Source organism: Bos indicus, chromosome X (assembly GCF_029378745.1).
Source record: "Bos indicus isolate NIAB-ARS_2022 breed Sahiwal x Tharparkar chromosome X, NIAB-ARS_B.indTharparkar_mat_pri_1.0, whole genome shotgun sequence".
NCBI classification, from domain to species: Eukaryota; Metazoa; Chordata; class Mammalia; order Artiodactyla; family Bovidae; genus Bos; species Bos indicus.
The window spans coordinates 5,721,048-5,729,451 of NC_091789.1; the positions used below are offsets into that span (position 1 = coordinate 5,721,048).

Below are 8,404 nucleotides of genomic sequence, written 5' to 3' on the forward strand. Positions count from 1 at the left end.
TGCCAAACTGCTACCTAGGCTTTTGATTTCTTTGGCCTTCTGCCAAATAGCTAATATATAAGCAAATATATGTGTACAAGGGGACCTTGTGACTCAGTGCACACCCTTCTTTTTGCAAATTACCTGAAGTTGTTTTCAAACCTTTTTCTATATTCAGAAGGCTGCAGCTGCTCTGAGTGAAGTCAGAGTTGGGGAGTCCTGAGTCTTTCCTCCTTAACACTCCCGCACCTCTGGCATCCTTTTGCCCCCTCCTATAGTCATCTTTTAGGCAGTTCAATGAAGCACAGTTTGACTACCGCTTCTCAAATACATATTTTCTCAACTGATGTATAAAATGTTTATAAAAATGTCATATATCCAAGAGAATAATAGATGAGCATCATATATCTACCAGCTAGCTTAAGAAATAGAGCATTATCAGTGCACTTGAAAACTGCTGTACCCTCATGATAGGAAGGAACTGTACCGAACTGTGTGTTCACTGTCCTCTTGCTCTTTTCAGTTTTAAAAATCACATACATATGTATGTGTGTGTGTATATATATATATATATATTTATAAAGATATTGTTTATATTTGCATGTTTTTCACTTCATAGGGATGGAATAATACTGTGACTTTCTTTATTTCATTAACAGTATATTTCAGAGATCCTTTTATGTCATTGCATGTATTTTATTCATTTTCAGTATTCCATTGTACACATATTTTATAATTTAAGTTTTTCCTATTGATGAGTAAGTGGTTTGTTCTCAGGTTTTGGCATTATAAATGCTGCTGTGAAACATTTTTCTTCTTTATTTACATTTATTTTTAATTAGAGGATAATTGCTTTGTAATATTGTGTTGGTTTCTGACATATATCAACACGAGGCAGCCATAGGTATACCTATGTCTCCTTCCTTGAGTCTCCCTCCCTGAAACATTCTTGTAGATGTTTCTTGTACATGTTCAAGAATTTTTCTAGGGTATGTGTATAGGAGAGGAAGTTACTTGATGATAGAGAATAAGCATATTCAGCTTTTCCAAAGAATTCATATCAGTGTATCAGCAGAGTGTAAAAGTTTTGTTACTCCTCATCTTCACCAACGTTTATTAACAGACTTTTAATTTATTATAAATTTTGTTGTAAAATTCATATCATTATGTTTTTATTTTGTGTTTCTCTGCTTAAAATTGGTTTGCGGCTTTTCTTGTTTCCCCTCCAAACACACAGCTAAAGACTTTTATTGGGAAAAGGAAGTTGACTGAAAAGTGGGCCCCAACATCCTCACTGCCTGACACAGCCAGAGCCTCCTCCACAAAGTCCAGGAAAGAAGGGACCACCCTCAGTAGGCTCAGATGTAGAGGTCAAAGTCAGTCTGTTTGGATTTCTAGAACTGGTGACAAGGAGGATCCGGCTTCCAGCAATAAATCCCATCCTGAAAGTAGCCTTCATGAGGGGAACTGGGCTACCTAGCCCGCGTTTTGCCCCCTTTGCCTCCCCCTCAAGTTCCCAGATGCCTCAGTGTCCAGCCACTGTCTCTCTTGGCAACATTAGCTCTAGACTTCCCTCCAGTAGGGCTTGGGTGCTCATTGGAATCTGGCCAAGCTGTCATCATCCTCTGAGTCTGACAGAGGCTGCTCTCTGATCTTCACCCAATCAATGTTGTCCGGCCAACTGTCTCAGATCTGAGCATCCCAGTTCAAGAAATAGTTGCCATCAGCCTCAAAGTGACCTTCCTCTATCTCCTCCTGCAGCTTGAAGAGTATGATCCTCACACCTCCATCACTGGAGAGTGTGGCTTCTTCCTGACCTTCCACATCCTCTGAGGCCAATATGTCATATTTGCTGGACCCTTCATCATCATTCTCCTTCTCATCACTGTCCAAAGAGTGTTTGCCTTCGAAGTGGCTCCCAGGACCCCCTACCCCAGCCACAGGGTCCACTAATTTTTTCTTGGGGACACTGATTTTATCCTCCTAATCCTCATCTCTCACACTTTGGAAGGTAACTTTCCTCTTTGGCATGACTGGACAGAAGGACTGTCCCCAAACTAAGGATCTGGAAAAGATGGGGGAAGAAAGGGAGAGAGGTTTTCTCTAGGGCTGCATCCAGGCCACCTACCCACCACCTGCTTTTCATGTTTTATAAGTGAAAGAAAGTGAAAATCGCTCAGTTGTGTCTGACTGTTTGCAACTCCATGGACTATACAGTCCATAGAATTCTCCAGGCCAAAATACTGGAGTGAGTAGACTTTCCCTTCTCCAGGGGGATCTTACCAACCCAGGGATCGAACCCAGGTCTGTATTGCAGGCGGATTCTTTACCAGCTGAGCCACAAGGGAAGCCCATGTTTTATAGGCCACTTAGAATTCTTCTTTGGTCAAAAACCTGTTCATATCATTGGACCATTTTTCTATTGCACAATTTGTGTTTTCCCTATTTATAGGGATTGTTCATGTCTTTCTGATACTAATTCTTTGCCAGTTACATGACTTAATTTCATCTCCTCTAAGTTTATAAGTTGCTTTTTAACTACTTTGTGGTGTCTTGTGATACACAAGTTCTCAATTTCGATGCTTCAGATTTATCAGTCTTTTCTTTATGATAGGCATTTTACTGATATACTTAGAATGTTTTCTCTAACCTGAGATCCTAAAAAATATTTTCCCTTAAAATTTTTTTTTAAACTTTCACCTTTCAAATGAAACCTTCTTTAATTGATCTGCAACTGATTTTGTATGGTGTGATGTAGGGATTCAGTTTTATTTTTTCATCCATATAAATAGTTGGCCCAGAACCATTTATAAAAGAGTCCATTATTTCCCTTCTGATCTTTAGTGGCTAACTCTGTCATATATCTGGTTTTCATATATGCAAAGTTTTATGTTCTGGATTCTCCATTCCATCGGTCTATTTTCTTATCTCATCCTAGTTAGTGTCACTTTATAAGCTTTTAAGATTTTGGAGAGGGGAGCAAATCTCCTCAGCTTTTCAGGATCATTTTGTCTATTCTTGGCCATTTGCTCTGTGAAGATATTTTAGATTGGTTGGATATTGGAGAGAGGGATGAAGGAGTTATTAAGGAAAAGAAAGGGAGAGAAGGTTTACAAATAAACATTTGCTCATGCTATAGTTATTCTAATGTTATTCTAAAAGCCAACTCTGCTTTTGAAGTCAGATATTTTCAAAGATCAGAAAATCTGCCTGCCTATATTTATTGGCATCACTGTAAATGCTCTGTGAGATGCACAGGGATAATGTCATTTTTATTTCTTCTAAGATTTATTTCTTTGGGATCTCACTGTTTCTTGGGATGCATTGTGATAAACATGGCCTCAGCTGTCTGGCATACTTCTGTTTAAATTCCTGCTCTGCTTCTTACTACCTATGTGACCTTAAGAATAATACTTAATCATTCTGAGACTTAATGTCTTTTTGGTCTGTGGGTGGTAGTGGTAGAGATTATGATGATGATAATAAAATAACTATTATTAACCTACTGTATTAGTTTTATATTGTTGCTATAACAAATTACCAAAAACTTAGTGCCTTAAAACAACACAAATTCAATATGTTATGGTTCTGTAGGTCAAAAGTCTGACAAGGCTCTTGCTGGACTAAAGTTTCCTGAAGGATTCCTTTCTGGAAGCTTTGGGGGGATTCCATTTTCTGCTTACTCAGATTATTGGTAGAATTCATCTCCTTTCAGTTCCTTCTTGGCTATCAGCTGATAGACAATCCAGCTTGTGGAGGTCACCTGCATTTCTTGGCTTGTGGCCTGCTTCCTGCATCTTCAGAGCCATTCAGAGCCAACAGTGGTGGATGTGAGTCCTTACCTTTTGAATCTTTCTTGACTCTTTTTCCATCACAGAGATACAAAAGAGGAGCACAGGAAAAAGACCATGTAATGATCGAGGCAGAGAGTGGAGTGATGCTGCCAAGAAAAGCCAAGAATTGCAGGCCACCACCAGATACTAGGAAGAGGAAAGGAAAGGTTCTTCCCTAGAGCTTTCAGAAAGAGCATGGTCCTGCTAACACCTTAATTTTGCACATCTAGCCTCTAGAACTGTGAGAGTATACATTTCTTTTGTTGTGAGCCACCTAGTTTGTGGAATTTTGTTATGGTAGCCCAGGAAACTAATATAACCACTTACCATGCTTTCTCAAATTTGTTTTTCTTTGAAGTAGCATATGAAAAATGCTCTTGTTAATTTCCAGTGTATAAGACACCTACATTTGAACATATGTCCTAAGGTTCAGGCAGTACCCTAAGAAAGATTTGTTTGGCATAGCCCCTAATAGTGGAATGAAGATCAATAAGTTAAAGTTCTAAGGAAACTGATTTTTAGTTCAATATATAAAATAGAGTTTTCTAACAATTACAATAGTACATGGCCATAAGAGCTACCCTCATCGTCAGACCCCAAACTTTTGGTTGAGGTCGTGGAGTTAGTTTTTCATGAATGTTTTGGATAAAAAATTAATTTTAAATGGAATTAGATGGGAAGAAAAGGATTGGGAGTTTGGGATTAGCAGATGCAAACTATCACATAGAATGGAAAACAATAAGGTCCTACTGTATAGCATAGGGAACTATGTTCAATATCCTGTGATAAACTATATTGGAAAAGAATATGAAAAAGAATATTTATGTATAACTGAGTCACTTTCCTATACAGCTGTACTTCCATAAAATTTTTAAAAATAGAGAATTAGGTATTTTCATGGTAAATTTTTTTTCCATTTTAACATAAAAGTCTGAACTCTTGCTTGCTTATGTAGATGTATATAAGAAAAATACAGAATGCTCTTACCAACATATTTTGTGTGTAATACAAACAGTTGGTTGATCTGGAACAGAACTCAGTTAAGTGATTGTCTATATTATAAGGCTATATCCCGATCAATTGGTAGAATTTTTTTTTGAAAAGCAGTAAGTCATCCCTTTATTGAATGTTCCCTGTGTGGTAGAAGAGCTACAGATGATGCCATCACTGCCCTAGTTGATTTTATACTCTGGCTGAGTTGTGTAGTAGACATTTGCTGGGTGCCTTTACAGGATACATTCTCTTCCTAACAAGACTCAAATTTTCCTCGTTATATCCACCCCTGTCCTTCATAGACTATGTGTTTCAGGTTACCTAATGAGGGTGAGTTTTAATTCTTTTGTTTGGAATACTGCTAAGATGTCTGTGTGTCCCTTTGGAGATTAATAAGAAATATGTAGTCTTAATCGTAGCTGGCAACTGTATGATTGCCAAGAGAAGAACCAGTTTTAGGATAAAGCTGACACTGAGGATGTCAGAGCAGAAAGATGTAAGGAAATTGAGTCCTTGAAACATCATTGAAGTATTGGGTCAACCAATATCTGGATGATCCAGTTAAGTGAGAAAATAAATCTACTTTTTGTTTAAGTCAGTTTGCATTGGGTTTTCTGTTTATTCCAGCATAAAATCTTATATAATATGTTCATAAATCAATTGAAGAACAATAAATGACTATATAAAATACACAGTCCAGTGCTAGATATACTAAACCACTAGCAGCATCAGCATCATTCCAGGGAACTTGATAGAAATGCAAATTTTCAGGCCTCAAACTTTCTGATTCAAACTGCAGGTGAGGCTCAGGAATCTTAGTTTTAACAAGCCCTACAGGGGATTCTGAGGTATGCTAAGGTTTGAAAACCACTACCCCAGAAGTTTGGGAAAGGAAGACTTCATGGAGAGGGTGAGAGAGACTAAATATAGCAGCAAGATAGACTTTTGAAAGGAAGACGTATGAACCAGAGTGAATAAAGGCACAGAGGTAGGAATGAATGTTATTTATTGAGCATTATCTGGCTAGTTGTGACTTTAATAAAATAGTGAAGGGTTAAAATTGCCTGGGAAGTAGGGTAGTAGAGAGTTGGTGGCTGACATTGTTTTTATTTTTTGTCCTGTTACTCTCATTTTATCTGAACTCATTAAAAGTTCCTGAGCAATAGAATGAAATGTTGCTACTCTCCATTGCAGGCAGTATATGTTGAGATCAATCTGACTGGACTAGAGCCATAGAAAATTAAGAGCATCATGTCACAACACGAGGATGGTCTAGTCCTACTTGTATTGGTGTCAGGTAGATAGAGAAGCCTCCTTCCTGTATGTCAAAATTTTGTTTGAAGGGAATTACTTTTATCTTGTCAAAATCTGACACAGGGTGACACCAGCAGTAAGAATTTAACCTGCCCTGGCTTTATGAGATTTTGGGTATAATTCTTTGTCTTCTTCCTCCTTCCTTGCCATATTTTGTGGGAGAAGTTTCCACCTTAAACACTGATGTCCTGTCCAAGGTTGTCCACCACCTGCCCATACTGCAGGCTCTGTTTGATAATGTGTGCTCGGATGGAACTGTTTACATTTCACCTTTTCCCTAAAGTACTGTGAGCCATGCATAATGACGCAGCCTGTGGAATTATGGAATGGGAGCTCACTTCGGTTCATAGGGAGTGCTAGAAAATGAGAGAGAAGCATTTTATAGGCTGAAATGCTAACTGCTGCAATAAACCAAACTCTAGATCTTAAAGTCTAAGTCTTTCCCAGACTTGTCTAGACCTAAGTTTATGGTGGTAGTGGTGTGTGTGTGTAAGTGACAGGGGGTGTTGAAGGAGGAGAAGGAAGGGTTTTAACCTAATGATGCAAACACTCTTCCTTATTGACAACTAGCTTTCTGCTAAGGAGCGCCAGAACAGTGAAAAAGCATTTCTAAAGCAAAAGCACTGCTTAGTGTATTCAGGCATTGTTTAATTAGTCTTGCTAATGGGGCTTTATTTTAGAGAGGATTTAATGGTCTCGATATTGAGTGACCTTGGTATGGCAAAGACAGGTGTGTGTCCTGTTTGTAAAATGAAAATAATGGAAGTGGCTTTGGAGTTGAGCCAAAGAACCATCAGCACCAAGCTAAGGTTACTTTACATCTGCTCACTTTGCAGGTCAGATTGAAGGATGCCTGAGACGAGCAATAAATCCTTCCCCTCTGCCACTATCGCAGAACAAGTTAGCCAGTCAATCACTTATTTTTTGTTCAGATAGACTGACCCATCATTTCCCTTGCTTTGGGGGTCTAAAGTTTAATTTTTTTCCCTTTCTTAGGGGATAAAGGAGTGATTGTGGGAAGAAAATGGTCAAATTATGGGCCACTAGTGAATTGTAGGGCGAGATAAGTCATTTTGAACTTACACTGTGCTTGGAGAAGCACCTTGGAGCTATGCTATCTTGTTCCCTGGTGGGACAATTTCTGCAGGCAGAATTGTTTCCATGGGCACAAGCTGGCAGAGACTTGGATTTCCAATGCTTTTTTTTTTTTTTGAAAAGGTGGTGCATTAATAGTCTTAACAAAAGACTGATAGTGTAATTGCTGCACATTATCCTAGAGTATCTTACCAGTTTTTGCTAGCTCTGGGCTGTGAGGCTATTTGGGGGATGAATATGTGCATGACTTCCCTTCTGTACTTGGAAGGTTTCAAGCCCTGGTATGTTTCTAATGGACCCTTCTAAATGCTCCACTTCTGGGTTCATTTTTGATTATGAAATGCATCTCTGGCACTCAGTGTGAGTTGTTTGAAGCTAAAGGAAGATATTTAGTTTGACAACCCGAACAGTGTCTGTTGTGAAATGTTTAACATGAGATAAGGCCCTGCTGTAGTCAGCATACCCATGAGACAATCGACAGATATGTAGTAAACATCTACTAATGATTAGACCCTGGGGTCAAAGTGAAGATACAAAGATGTTAAATATCTAAATTATCTGCATACAATTGGTTTAGTGATTTTGTTATTATGTTTATTGTACAAAATTTACTGTTTTTTTTTTTTTTGGTTGGTTTTCCTGTTGCTGAGTACAAATTACCCTTAGAATACAGTTCTGCCTCTCCACTTTCTCAACAGTGTGCCTTTGGGTAAGTCTTACCCTCTCAGTCTCAGTTAACTGTAAAAAGATAACCCTTGATCTTTGTCAGACATAGAGTTATTGTAAGTGTAGTGAATAGTCCCAGTTGAAGTCTAAGCTGGTATTACTCTACTAATTGGACATCTCTGGGTACATCTGGAAGGACTGTGAGGCACATTTGCCAAGAGTCAGTTCTTATCAAGGACCTCAGAGTCTCTTGGAAAAGAACTCCTAAGGAAAAAAGCTCAGTCACATGAACTTGCCACAGAACGTAGTGCTCAGAAGCCAGAAAAAGGGAAATAGCAGAGTCTTGACAATCAAGACTAAGCAGAAAGACAATTGGTGCACTTTAGTCTAAGCAACAGGCCAGAACAACCTATATTGGAGTTTTAGGGGAAAAAAATGTAGGAGATGAAAATCACTTTGGGAGGGCTAAGCAAAGAGCTATGACAAGAAACGAAATGACAGTCACTAGAGACTGGTTTCCACAG

At 38.6% G+C, this 8,404-nt stretch overlaps 1 pseudogene; it reads right to left on the bottom strand.

Annotated features, from left to right (window-relative positions):
* Positions 1-1,451: 1,451 nt before the first annotated feature.
* Positions 1,452-2,010, bottom strand: LOC139181227 (CD2 antigen cytoplasmic tail-binding protein 2 pseudogene; annotated as a pseudogene).
* Positions 2,011-8,404: the final 6,394 nt, after the last annotated feature.